The sequence below is a fragment of the Pseudochaenichthys georgianus genome, unplaced genomic scaffold (genome assembly GCF_902827115.2).
Source record: "Pseudochaenichthys georgianus unplaced genomic scaffold, fPseGeo1.2 scaffold_718_arrow_ctg1, whole genome shotgun sequence".
Classification (NCBI taxonomy): Eukaryota; Metazoa; Chordata; class Actinopteri; order Perciformes; family Channichthyidae; genus Pseudochaenichthys; species Pseudochaenichthys georgianus.
The window spans coordinates 70,001-82,500 of record NW_027263271.1 but is presented as its reverse complement, the minus strand read 5'-3'; the positions used below and the strand labels follow the sequence as shown (position 1 = coordinate 82,500).

At 46.6% G+C, this 12,500-nt stretch overlaps 14 non-coding genes across 14 annotated transcripts; all 14 read left to right on the top strand.

The window, feature by feature from the left end:
• Positions 1-3,820: 3,820 nt before the first annotated feature.
• trnam-cau (transfer RNA methionine (anticodon CAU)) lies at positions 3,821-3,893 on the top strand. Its single transcript has one exon. It is a non-coding gene; the product is annotated as a tRNA-Met (tRNA).
• Positions 3,894-4,169: 276 nt separating this feature from the next.
• trnag-gcc (transfer RNA glycine (anticodon GCC)) lies at positions 4,170-4,240 on the top strand. The gene has a single exon. It is a non-coding gene; the product is annotated as a tRNA-Gly (tRNA).
• A 551-nt stretch (positions 4,241-4,791) lies between these two features.
• Positions 4,792-4,864, top strand: trnam-cau (transfer RNA methionine (anticodon CAU)). The gene has a single exon. It is a non-coding gene; the product is annotated as a tRNA-Met (tRNA).
• Positions 4,865-5,735: 871 nt separating this feature from the next.
• On the top strand, positions 5,736-5,808 carry trnam-cau (transfer RNA methionine (anticodon CAU)). Its single transcript has one exon. It is a non-coding gene; the product is annotated as a tRNA-Met (tRNA).
• A 276-nt stretch (positions 5,809-6,084) lies between these two features.
• trnag-gcc (transfer RNA glycine (anticodon GCC)) lies at positions 6,085-6,155 on the top strand. The gene has a single exon. It is a non-coding gene; the product is annotated as a tRNA-Gly (tRNA).
• A 553-nt stretch (positions 6,156-6,708) lies between these two features.
• On the top strand, positions 6,709-6,781 carry trnam-cau (transfer RNA methionine (anticodon CAU)). The gene has a single exon. It is a non-coding gene; the product is annotated as a tRNA-Met (tRNA).
• Positions 6,782-7,652: 871 nt separating this feature from the next.
• On the top strand, positions 7,653-7,725 carry trnam-cau (transfer RNA methionine (anticodon CAU)). Its single transcript has one exon. It is a non-coding gene; the product is annotated as a tRNA-Met (tRNA).
• A 276-nt stretch (positions 7,726-8,001) lies between these two features.
• On the top strand, positions 8,002-8,072 carry trnag-gcc (transfer RNA glycine (anticodon GCC)). The gene has a single exon. It is a non-coding gene; the product is annotated as a tRNA-Gly (tRNA).
• Positions 8,073-8,627: 555 nt separating this feature from the next.
• Positions 8,628-8,700, top strand: trnam-cau (transfer RNA methionine (anticodon CAU)). Its single transcript has one exon. It is a non-coding gene; the product is annotated as a tRNA-Met (tRNA).
• Positions 8,701-9,571: 871 nt separating this feature from the next.
• On the top strand, positions 9,572-9,644 carry trnam-cau (transfer RNA methionine (anticodon CAU)). Its single transcript has one exon. It is a non-coding gene; the product is annotated as a tRNA-Met (tRNA).
• Positions 9,645-9,920: 276 nt separating this feature from the next.
• trnag-gcc (transfer RNA glycine (anticodon GCC)) lies at positions 9,921-9,991 on the top strand. The gene has a single exon. It is a non-coding gene; the product is annotated as a tRNA-Gly (tRNA).
• Positions 9,992-10,546: 555 nt separating this feature from the next.
• On the top strand, positions 10,547-10,619 carry trnam-cau (transfer RNA methionine (anticodon CAU)). Its single transcript has one exon. It is a non-coding gene; the product is annotated as a tRNA-Met (tRNA).
• A 276-nt stretch (positions 10,620-10,895) lies between these two features.
• Positions 10,896-10,969, top strand: trnag-gcc (transfer RNA glycine (anticodon GCC)). Its single transcript is given in 2 exon segments — positions 10,896-10,931; positions 10,935-10,969. It is a non-coding gene; the product is annotated as a tRNA-Gly (tRNA).
• A 547-nt stretch (positions 10,970-11,516) lies between these two features.
• On the top strand, positions 11,517-11,589 carry trnam-cau (transfer RNA methionine (anticodon CAU)). The gene has a single exon. It is a non-coding gene; the product is annotated as a tRNA-Met (tRNA).
• The last annotated feature ends 911 nt before the right edge of the window (positions 11,590-12,500 follow it).

The following is a 12,500-nucleotide window of genomic DNA, read 5'->3' as shown; positions in this document are numbered from 1 at the left end:
GATGGCGCCCTGCTGGTGTTCGTACTCATGCAGGAGGCAGTCTGTCAGGTAGTGTGCGGACACAGAGATCCCTTTCCAGCCATCAGAGTCCCCATACCCTCCAAAGGGAGCCGGCTTGGTTTCCTGCCGAAGGAACTGGGTAATTGTCTTCTGGTCGTACTTTCCTTCCTCACCGTCCATGATGTTCTTACAGCTGAGGAGGTACGCCAGGTCAGCACGTTCGTATTTGAGGTGCATCAACTCCGTGATCTGCTTTGCCATATCAGTGGGCGACTTGCCGCTGCGCCGGAGCTCGTCCAGCACCGACTTACAGATGGCCTTCTTGTAAGTCAGTACTGCTGGCAGCAGGTTGGTGAACCTCTTGGGGAGCTTCTCCAGCCAGGATGGGTTGTCGGCATACCACCTCTTCCGGCAGCCTTTGCAGCAGAGCCTTGAAGACAGCAAGTAGTACTGTCCGGTGGTGCCGACAATAACACGAGGCCTACCAACACCGGCAGAGGCCATTTGAGGCTGAGCACAGCCGTCGATACACGGCAGAGTGTAGTTGTTCCTTGGCCTTCCCATCAAATTGTAATTTTCTGGCTTCCAGATGAAAAAGGGATGGAGCTGAAAGTACTTGGCGCAGGGGAAATCATAGACGCTGTCAATCAGCTCTGGCTGGGGAGCGCCACGCCACAATGACACCATCTTGTTGCGTACAGGAACGGAGCCTGGCCAGAGCCCCATGGATTGCAGCTCCATCTTCATCCAGATCCTCTGCTGCGGCGAACAGTTCCAATGACTGACATCCTGGTCGTAGGCAGGAAGCTGAGGAGGAGGAGGAGGAGGAGGAGGAGGAGGAGGAGGAGGAGGAGGAGGAGGACAGCTGGGGCCCGTTGATGGCCTGGGTAATGGCTGACCTAGGCAGACAAGAAATAAAAACACATGGCAAATAATTACAATGTGATTTTTAGAAAAATAATTTTTAGCAAGTAGACATCCAAATGAGAATCATTCAAACACTTGATTTTAAATCTTCAGGCAAAACAAGCAGACAACATGTTCACTCACAGCTCTGCACATGTTTAGAGGGAGAGATACTCAGCTTGCTCCAGCGCTTCATCTCGATCCATCCCTATATGCAAACAGACGAGACATAATGGAAGTGTATTCCCTATGTTTTAATAAACAATACTTAACCAACAGCATATTTCTGACAACGCTAACAACAAATCAGACTCACCCATGGCCTCAGCAGGAGCAAGTGAGGGATGTGTCGTGGTGGAGCCAGAGGGGGGGTGCAGCTTCTTCTGCAGGTACTGTTGCAGCCTATGCATCCTTGTACCTGCAGCACATTTCTTCTTCACGATGAAGGCGGCATAGCCATCATCCCTGCTGTCCCAAATGTCTCGCCAGGTGTTTTTGGCGCGATTGCCAAAGCCGACCAGCTGCTCGTCCTCTGACACTGCTGCTGCAACAACAACTGTTTTCCTCGCCTCATAGTCCCGAAGTAACTGGATCTCCCCAAAGCTGAGGGCGTAGCTCAGGAAAGACAGAAGGCTGTCCTTGCTGTGCCCTCTGCCATGAACAATCCTGCAGCCACCTCCTTCTGCTGGTTCGTGATCAGGTACATGGTATACCCAATGTCCTTTTCAAGGAGCCAGCGGAAGGACTTGCCCTTATACTTCCCAGACTGCAGGATGTATTCTCCAGCCACCTCCGTCCTATCAGAAGCATCCCCTCCTCTCATACGGATTACGGTGAGCGTTTAGCTCGACCACTGCCTCCTTCACGGTGCATGCTGGTCCTGTAGAGACGGGTTGTCTTTGAGAAGTCTGGCTGCATCTGTGGGATCCTGCCGCAGATATCCCAGCGGACCCTTGCGCAATGTGACAGTCATCCTCCCAGGGAAAAACGAGCAGTGTTTTTGCATTTTATCTGTCAAGAAGAAAATATATATATCAGTGAGTTAATGATGTTCACAGGGGGGGGGTACCAGAGAGCAGACATTATGGCGTTAACATCTCAGCCCTAGCTTTAACTGTCTGCACATTCACATTGTGCTCTGATACATGTAGATCAGACATGGCTGATCTTTGTTCCTGTATGCATGGAGCTGTGTGTTTGTTGAAACTAACTATTTCCCCTTCAATTACCCCCCATGGGTCAAACCATTTCAACTAACAAAGGGAACTCAGCCAAGGCTGAATTCACACCTCAGCTGCCTTTGTTCCAGCATCTCAGCTGCCTCCCCCCAGCCATGTGACCCAGGTAACACTTTAGTGTGAAGTGTCCTATCTAAAAAGAAGATGTATTCTGGCCAGTCTGTCCCTGAGTAGTTTTGTCTATGAAAATCGTAGGTCACAGGCTTCTCCAACAGTGCAACCCAATAAGACAGAAAAACAGACAAATATAGTGCAAGTAAATATTAAAAAGTAAATACAAAAGAAAAGTAGTTTAACAAAATTGAAGCAGTGAAATAAGAGTCTATATGCAAGCTATTGGAATGATACAGCCAATGGCGTCTGGGCAACAGCACAGCTGAATATTGTAGAGCCACAAAGTAAACTGCTGTTAACTTGTCCCCACGCTGTGTTTTGTAACAGTGATGGGTTAGTATATCTAACCCCGGTTTATTGGAAAATAATAAGGGAGTTAATGGTAAACTTACATGGTAGTTAGCGTTAATTTATATATTTAAATATACATTAATGTAAACGCACACACACGGAGAATTTCGCCACAAGTAACTCGCGGTAATTTCGCCTCACCAAGTCAACAGAAACACAATAAACTCACACAGAAATCCTACCACATGAACTTTAAGCGGCTTAAGTTGAATTAACTTTACAATAACATGTCATTCATCCAAAAGTGCCGTGTGTGCATGCAGCGGTTAGACACGATACACGTAGGAAACACGGACCACTTTATAGCGTTCATTGAAACTAAAACACGTGAGACAAAGCCCAGATAACATAACATTACATGTCGCTTCTCTGTTAATTAATGTTACTATAACTTACCTTATATTTTGGTCGTAATGTCAGGAGTTGAAAAAGTCGCTGTCCTGTCTCTCAATCACTCACTCACTCACTGAAGGAGTGCGGGGGGCGGGGAGGAGCAGACAGGTCTCACTGGCAAAAGTGCGCCACAGCGCCACTCGCGGCCAAATATATATTACATCGGCAAGGATTCATCAGTGCCATAGAGAATGAATGGGAAAGCGTTCATGCGATATCATGTAGCAAGCGGGGAGGCCCGGGTTCGATTCCCGGCCAATGCACTTCCTTTAAGTTCTAATGAATAGCCCGAATTCACATAGTTCCTTACGCGGTGTTGATGAGAGAAACTGGAAAGTACTACCTTGGAATCTGAAGCTCCAAGAGATCAAACAAGCTGTTGACTGTTGATGGTTCATCAGACAATCGCTCAATACTGACAGATATAAGGGCCCTTGGATTTCATCGGGACAATATTGATGGGAAGAGGACAAATCTACTCATGTGCTCCATGGACAGCCAGAACCAGGAAACTATGGCAAGCCTGACAGAAATAAGGGTCCTTGGATTTCATCAAGGCAATATAGATGGAAAGAGGAAAAATCAACTCATGTGCTCCATAGACAGCCAGAACTAGGAAACTATAACAAGGCTTTAAGGACACCAACATTTCATTTAAAATGTTGTCATCAGAAGAGAATGGGGAGAGTCTGTCGTCCACTTATAAGTTCCTTTAGATGACCTGCTTTGCGTCTACGTCCTGTTCCCCCTGGTCTCCACAGACTTGACCCCTTTATGCTGGACTCTGCCATTGTCACCCAACAGAATGTTGCTTTTGGGCCTCGTTGGCGCAGTAGGCAGCGCGTCAGTCTCATAATCTGAAGGTCGTGAGTTCGAGCCTCACACGGGGCATATCTTTTGTAGTGTATTCATTTCTGATCTGGCGGGTAACGTGCATGATTCAACGCCATCCATTTCAGTATTAAATGGCAAGGCAATCCTGTGAATTTTCTCTTCCGATCTTGAATGCAAAATCTTTTAGCACATAAACAACAGCCTTCCTCGAGTGTGGCAGGTATTCAACATTGGCAGGGATAAAGGCCCTTTCCAAAAATTGCGCTTGCCTCGCCCGGGAATCGAACTCCCGCCCGATTTTATTTTCAGAGTGGTAAGAAGACCTCAACGTAAGCATTGGTGGTTCAGTGGTAGAATTCTCGCCTGCCACGCGGGAGGCCCGGGTTCGATTCCCGGCCAATGCACTTTAAGTTCTAATGAGTAGCCCGAATTCACATAGTTCCTTACGCGGTGTTGATGAGAGAAACTGGAAAGTACTACCTTGGAATCTGAAGCTCCAAGAGATCAAACAAGCTGTTGACTGTTGATAGTTCATCAGACAATCGCTCAATACTGACAGATATAAGGGCCCTTGGATTTTATCGGGACAATATTGATGGGAAGAGGACAAATCTACTCATGTGCTCCATGGACAGCCAGAACCAGGAAACTATGGCAAGCCTGACAGAAATAAGGGTCCTTGGATTTCATCAAGGCAATATAGATGGAAAGAGGAAAAATCAACTCATGTGCTCCATAGACAGCCAGAACTAGGAAACTATAACAAGGCTTTAAGGACACCAACATTTCATTTAAAATGTTGTCATCAGAAGAGAATGGGGAGAGTCTGTCGTCCACTTATAAGTTCCTTTAGATGACCTGCTTTGCGTCTACGTCCTGTTCCCCCTGGTCTCCACAGACTTGACCCCTTTATTGTGGACTCTGCCATTGTCACCCAACGGAATGTTGCTTTTGGGCCTCGTTGGCGCAGTAGGCAGCGCGTCAGTCTCATAATCTGAAGGTCGTGAGTTCGAGCCTCACACGGGGCATATCTTTTGTAGTGTATTCATTTCTGATCTGGCGGGTAACGTGCATGATTCAACGCCATCCATTTCAGTATTAAATGGCAAGGCAATCCTGTGAACAATGAGTTGCCCAAATTCACATAGTTCCTTACGCCGTGTTGATGAGAGAAACTGGAAAGTACTACCTGGGAATCTGAAGCTCCAAGGGATCAAACAAGCTGTTGACTGTTGATAGACTGTTCATCAGACAATCGCTCACTACTGACAGAAATAAGGGCCCTTGGATTTCATCAGGGCAATATGCATGCAAAGAGGAACAATTTACTCATGTGCTCCATGGACAGCCAGAACCAGGAAACGATGGCAAGCCTTTATGGACACCAACATTCGGTCGTCCACTTATAAGTTCCTTTAGATGTCCTGCTTTGCGTTTGCGCCCTGTTCCTCCTGGTCTCGACAGACAGTCTTTACAGTTGTGCAAAATGTATTTTCCATTATAGGTGGTTCAGGGGCATTCTTTTTCTGAATGTCTGTACTGCATGGCTGTTAACCACATCAACAAAAAAGTGCGTACACTCCCCGACGGGGAATTGAACCCCGGTCTCCCACGTGACAGGCGGGGATACTGAACTACCGAGGAGATGTTTGACAGTCCTGACTCCGCCCATCGAATTCCATTCCTTACCAATGCACATCTTGTAAATGAAAGCAAATTGCTCTTTCAGCCAGACTCTTTGATTCCCCTTCTTGCTCTATGCTACGGGCGATTACTTTTCTTCCCTGCGTGAGCTCATCTGCGTTTGACGTTTCGACCTTTAGACCTCTCGAACAGGTCTTGGCTTGACCCCTTTATGCTGGAATCCGCCATTGTCACCCAACAGAATGTTGCTTTTGGGCCTCGTTGGCGCAGTAGGCAGCGCGTCAGTCTCATAATCTGAAGGTCGTGAGTTCGAGCCTCACACGGGGCATATCTTTTGTAGTGTATTCATTTCTGATCTGGCGGGTAACGTGCATGATTCAACGCCATCCATTTCAGTATTAAATGGCAAGGCAATCCTGTGAATGTTCTCTTCCGATCTTGAATGCTAAATCTTTTAGCACATAAACAACAGCCTTCCTCGAGTGTGGCAGGTATTCAACATTGGCAGGGATAAAGGCCCTTTCCAAAAATTGCGCTTGCCTCGCCCGGGAATCGAACTCCCGCCCGATTTTATTTTCAGAGTGGTAAGAAGACCTCAACGTAAGCATTGGTGGTTCAGTGGTAGAATTCTCGCCTGCCACGCGGGAGGCCCGGGTTCGATTCCCGGCCAATGCACTTTTTAAGTTCTAATGAGTAGCCCGAATTCACATAGTTCCTTACGCGGTGTTGATGAGAGAAACTGGAAAGTACTACCTTGGAATCTGAAGCTCCAAGAGATCAAACAAGCTGTTGACTGTTGATAGTTCATCAGACAATCGCTCAATACTGACAGATATAAGGGCCCTTGGATTTTATCGGGACAATATTGATGGGAAGAGGACAAATCTACTCATGTGCTCCATGGACAGCCAGAACCAGGAAACTATGGCAAGCCTGACAGAAATAAGGGTCCTTGGATTTCATCAAGGCAATATAGATGGAAAGAGGAAAAATCAACTCATGTGCTCCATAGACAGCCAGAACTAGGAAACTATAACAAGGCTTTAAGGACACCAACATTTCATTTAAAATGTTGTCATCAGAAGAGAATGGGGAGAGTCTGTCGTCCACTTATAAGTTCCTTTAGATGACCTGCTTTGCGTCTACGTCCTGTTCCCCCTGGTCTCCACAGACTTGACCCCTTTATTGTGGACTCTGCCATTGTCACCCAACGGAATGTTGCTTTTGGGCCTCGTTGGCGCAGTAGGCAGCGCGTCAGTCTCATAATCTGAAGGTCGTGAGTTCGAGCCTCACACGGGGCATATCTTTTGTAGTGTATTCATTTCTGATCTGGCGGGTAACGTGCATGATTCAACGCCATCCATTTCAGTATTAAATGGCAAGGCAATCCTGTGAACAATGAGTTGCCCAAATTCACATAGTTCCTTACGCCGTGTTGATGAGAGAAACTGGAAAGTACTACCTGGGAATCTGAAGCTCCAAGGGATCAAACAAGCTGTTGACTGTTGATAGACTGTTCATCAGACAATCGCTCACTACTGACAGAAATAAGGGCCCTTGGATTTCATCAGGGCAATATGCATGCAAAGAGGAACAATTTACTCATGTGCTCCATGGACAGCCAGAACCAGGAAACGATGGCAAGCCTTTATGGACACCAACATTCGGTCGTCCACTTATAAGTTCCTTTAGATGTCCTGCTTTGCGTTTGCGCCCTGTTCCTCCTGGTCTCGACAGACAGTCTTTACAGTTGTGCAAAATGTATTTTCCATTATAGGTGGTTCAGGGGCATTCTTTTTCTGAATGTCTGTACTGCATGGCTGTTAACCACATCAACAAAAAAGTGCGTACACTCCCCGACGGGGAATTGAACCCCGGTCTCCCACGTGACAGGCGGGGATACTGAACTACCGAGGAGATGTTTGACAGTCCTGACTCCGCCCATCGAATTCCATTCCTTACCAATGCACATCTTGTAAATGAAAGCAAATTGCTCTTTCAGCCAGACTCTTTGATTCCCCTTCTTGCTCTATGCTACGGGCGATTACTTTTCTTCCCTGCGTGAGCTCATCTGCGTTTGACGTTTCGACCTTTAGACCTCTCGAACAGGTCTTGGCTTGACCCCTTTATGCTGGAATCCGCCATTGTCACCCAACAGAATGTTGCTTTTGGGCCTCGTTGGCGCAGTAGGCAGCGCGTCAGTCTCATAATCTGAAGGTCGTGAGTTCGAGCCTCACACGGGGCATATCTTTTGTAGTGTATTCATTTCTGATCTGGCGGGTAACGTGCATGATTCAACGCCATCCATTTCAGTATTAAATGGCAAGGCAATCCTGTGAATGTTCTCTTCCGATCTTGAATGCAAAATCTTTTAGCACATAAACAACAGCCTTCCTCGAGTGTGGCAGGTATTCAACATTGGCAGGGATAAAGGCCCTTTCCAAAAATTGCGCTTGCCTCGCCCGGGAATCGAACTCCCGCCCGATTTTATTTTCAGAGTGGTAAGAAGACCTCAACGTAAGCATTGGTGGTTCAGTGGTAGAATTCTCGCCTGCCACGCGGGAGGCCCGGGTTCGATTCCCGGCCAATGCACTTCCTTTAAGTTCTAATGAGTAGCCCGAATTCACATAGTTCCTTACGCGGTGTTGATGAGAGAAACTGGAAAGTACTACCTTGGAATCTGAAGCTCCAAGAGATCAAACAAGCTGTTGACTGTTGATAGTTCATCAGACAATCGCTCAATACTGACAGATATAAGGGCCCTTGGATTTTATCGGGACAATATTGATGGGAAGAGGACAAATCTACTCATGTGCTCCATGGACAGCCAGAACCAGGAAACTATGGCAAGCCTGACAGAAATAAGGGTCCTTGGATTTCATCAAGGCAATATAGATGGAAAGAGGAAAAATCAACTCATGTGCTCCATAGACAGCCAGAACTAGGAAACTATAACAAGGCTTTAAGGACACCAACATTTCATTTAAAATGTTGTCATCAGAAGAGAATGGGGAGAGTCTGTCGTCCACTTATAAGTTCCTTTAGATGACCTGCTTTGCGTCTACGTCCTGTTCCCCCTGGTCTCCACAGACTTGACCCCTTTATTGTGGACTCTGCCATTGTCACCCAACGGAATGTTGCTTTTGGGCCTCGTTGGCGCAGTAGGCAGCGCGTCAGTCTCATAATCTGAAGGTCGTGAGTTCGAGCCTCACACGGGGCATATCTTTTGTAGTGTATTCATTTCTGATCTGGCGGGTAACGTGCATGATTCAACGCCATCCATTTCAGTATTAAATGGCAAGGCAATCCTGTGAACAATGAGTTGCCCAAATTCACATAGTTCCTTACGCCGTGTTGATGAGAGAAACTGGAAAGTACTACCTGGGAATCTGAAGCTCCAAGGGATCAAACAAGCTGTTGACTGTTGATAGACTGTTCATCAGACAATCGCTCACTACTGACAGAAATAAGGGCCCTTGGATTTCATCAGGGCAATATGCATGCAAAGAGGAACAATTTACTCATGTGCTCCATGGACAGCCAGAACCAGGAAACGATGGCAAGCCTTTATGGACACCAACATTCGGTCGTCCACTTATAAGTTCCTTTAGATGTCCTGCTTTGCGTTTGCGCCCTGTTCCTCCTGGTCTCGACAGACAGTCTTTACAGTTGTGCAAAATGTATTTTCCATTATAGGTGGTTCAGGGGCATTCTTTTTCTGAATGTCTGTACTGCATGGCTGTTAACCACATCAACAAAAAAGTGCGTACACTCCCCGACGGGGAATTGAACCCCGGTCTCCCACGTGACAGGCGGGGATACTGAACTACCGAGGAGATGTTTGACAGTCCTGACTCCGCCCATCGAATTCCATTCCTTACCAATGCACATCTTGTAAATGAAAGCAAATTGCTCTTTCAGCCAGACTCTTTGATTCCCCTTCTTGCTCTATGCTACGGGCGATTACTTTTCTTCCCTGCGTGAGCTCATCTGCGTTTGACGTTTCGACCTTTAGACCTCTCGAACAGGTCTTGGCTTGACCCCTTTATGCTGGAATCCGCCATTGTCACCCAACAGAATGTTGCTTTTGGGCCTCGTTGGCGCAGTAGGCAGCGCGTCAGTCTCATAATCTGAAGGTCGTGAGTTCGAGCCTCACACGGGGCATATCTTTTGTAGTGTATTCATTTCTGATCTGGCGGGTAACGTGCATGATTCAACGCCATCCATTTCAGTATTAAATGGCAAGGCAATCCTGTGAATGTTCTCTTCCGATCTTGAATGCAAAATCTTTTAGCACATAAACAACAGCCTTCCTCGAGTGTGGCAGGTATTCAACATTGGCAGGGATAAAGGCCCTTTCCAAAAATTGCGCTTGCCTCGCCCGGGAATCGAACTCCCGCCCGATTTTATTTTCAGAGTGGTAAGAAGACCTCAACGTAAGCATTGGTGGTTCAGTGGTAGAATTCTCGCCTGCCACGCGGGAGGCCCGGGTTCGATTCCCGGCCAATGCACTTCCTTTAAGTTCTAATGAGTAGCCCGAATTCACATAGTTCCTTACGCGGTGTTGATGAGAGAAACTGGAAAGTACTACCTTGGAATCTGAAGCTCCAAGAGATCAAACAAGCTGTTGACTGTTGATAGTTCATCAGACAATCGCTCAATACTGACAGATATAAGGGCCCTTGGATTTTATCGGGACAATATTGATGGGAAGAGGACAAATCTACTCATGTGCTCCATGGACAGCCAGAACCAGGAAACTATGGCAAGCCTGACAGAAATAAGGGTCCTTGGATTTCATCAAGGCAATATAGATGGAAAGAGGAAAAATCAACTCATGTGCTCCATAGACAGCCAGAACTAGGAAACTATAACAAGGCTTTAAGGACACCAACATTTCATTTAAAATGTTGTCATCAGAAGAGAATGGGGAGAGTCTGTCGTCCACTTATAAGTTCCTTTAGATGACCTGCTTTGCGTCTACGTCCTGTTCCCCCTGGTCTCCACAGACTTGACCCCTTTATTGTGGACTCTGCCATTGTCACCCAACGGAATGTTGCTTTTGGGCCTCGTTGGCGCAGTAGGCAGCGCGTCAGTCTCATAATCTGAAGGTCGTGAGTTCGAGCCTCACACGGGGCATATCTTTTGTAGTGTATTCATTTCTGATCTGGCGGGTAACGTGCATGATTCAACGCCATCCATTTCAGTATTAAATGGCAAGGCAATCCTGTGAATTTTCTCTTCCGATCTTGAATGCAAAATCTTTTAGCACATAAACAACAGCCTTCCTCGAGTGTGGCAGGTATTCAACATTGGCAGGGATAAAGGCCCTTTTCAAAAATTGCGCTTGCCTCGCCCGGGAATCGAACTCCCGCCCGATTTTATTTTCAGAGTGGTAAGAAGACCTCAACGTAAGCATTGGTGGTTCAGTGGTAGAATTCTCGCCTGCCACGACGCGGGAGGCCCGGGTTCGATTCCCGGCCAATGCACTTCCTTTAAGTTCTAATGAGTAGCCCGAATTCACATAGTTCCTTACTCGGTGTTGATGAGAGAAACTGGAAAGTACTACCTTGGAATCTGAAGCTCCAAGAGATCAAACAAGCTGTTGACTGTTGATAGTTCATCAGACAATCGCTCAATACTGACAGATATAAGGGCCCTTGGATTTCATCGGGACAATATTGATGGGAAGAGGACAAATCTACTCATGTGCTCCATGGACAGCCAGAACCAGGAAACTATGGCAAGCCTGACAGAAATAAGGGTCCTTGGATTTCATCAAGGCAATATAGATGGAAAGAGGAAAAATCAACTCATGTGCTCCATAGACAGCCAGAACTAGGAAAATATAACAAGGCTTTAAGGACACCAACATTTCAATTAAAATGTTGTCATCAGAAGAGAATGGGGAGAGTCTGTCGTCCACTTATAAGTTCCTTTAGATGACCTGCTACGTCCTGTTCCCCCTGGTCTCCACAGACTTGACCCCTTTATTGTGGACTCTGCCATTGTCACCCAACGGAATGTTGCTTTTGGGCCTCGTTGGCGCAGTAGGCAGCGCGTCAGTCTCATAATCTGAAGGTCGTGAGTTCGATCCTCACACGGGGCATATCTTTTGTAGTGTATTCATTTCTGATCTGGCGGGTAACGTGCATGATTCAACGCCATCCATTTCAGTATTAAATGGCAAGGCAATCCTGTGAACAATGAGTTGCCCAAATTCACATAGTTCCTTACGCCGTTTTGATGAGAGAAACTGGAAAGTACTACCTGGGAATCTGAAGCTCCAAGGGATCAAACAAGCTGTTGACTGTTGATAGACTGTTCATCAGTCAATCGCTCACTACTGACAGAAATAAGGGCCCTTGGATTTCATCAGGGCAATATGCATGCAAAGAGGAACAATTTACTCATGTGCTCCATGGACAGCCAGAACCAGGAAACGATGGCAAGCCTTTATGGACACCAACATTCGGTCGTCCACTTATAAGTTCCTTTAGATGTCCTGCTTTGCGTTTGCGCCCTGTTCCTCCTGGTCTCGACAGACAGTCTTTACAGTTCATGCGATATCATGGAGCAATCATGAAACAATCCCCGTCGCCCGCGCGCGCAGTTTCGAATCCTGCCGACAACGATACATGCTTTTGAGCAACGGGAACTCACAAAGAAAACATTTGTATACTTAGCTGCAGAGATATTTCACGTGCAACAGAGAACATTATCAGTTTGAAACTCCCCAAAACCACGGTCTGAGAAACGGAAGTGTGAACTCTAAATCTGACCATTTTACATTTTCACCGTAAACTTCTCTGGCTTGGGTTGAAAGTCACGGTCAGATGAAGCAAACAGAACCAAATTATTTGGAGGGACAGAAGAAACCAACCTGAGCTCCCCACTCCGGACACTCTTTGCAAGGCAATGTCTTGTTGAGCATGATTTTCAGCACCTATCGGTAGACCAAACAATAAAGGTTTGCTCCCTTGATAGTTCAGTTGGTAGAATGAAGGACTGTATGAAAGA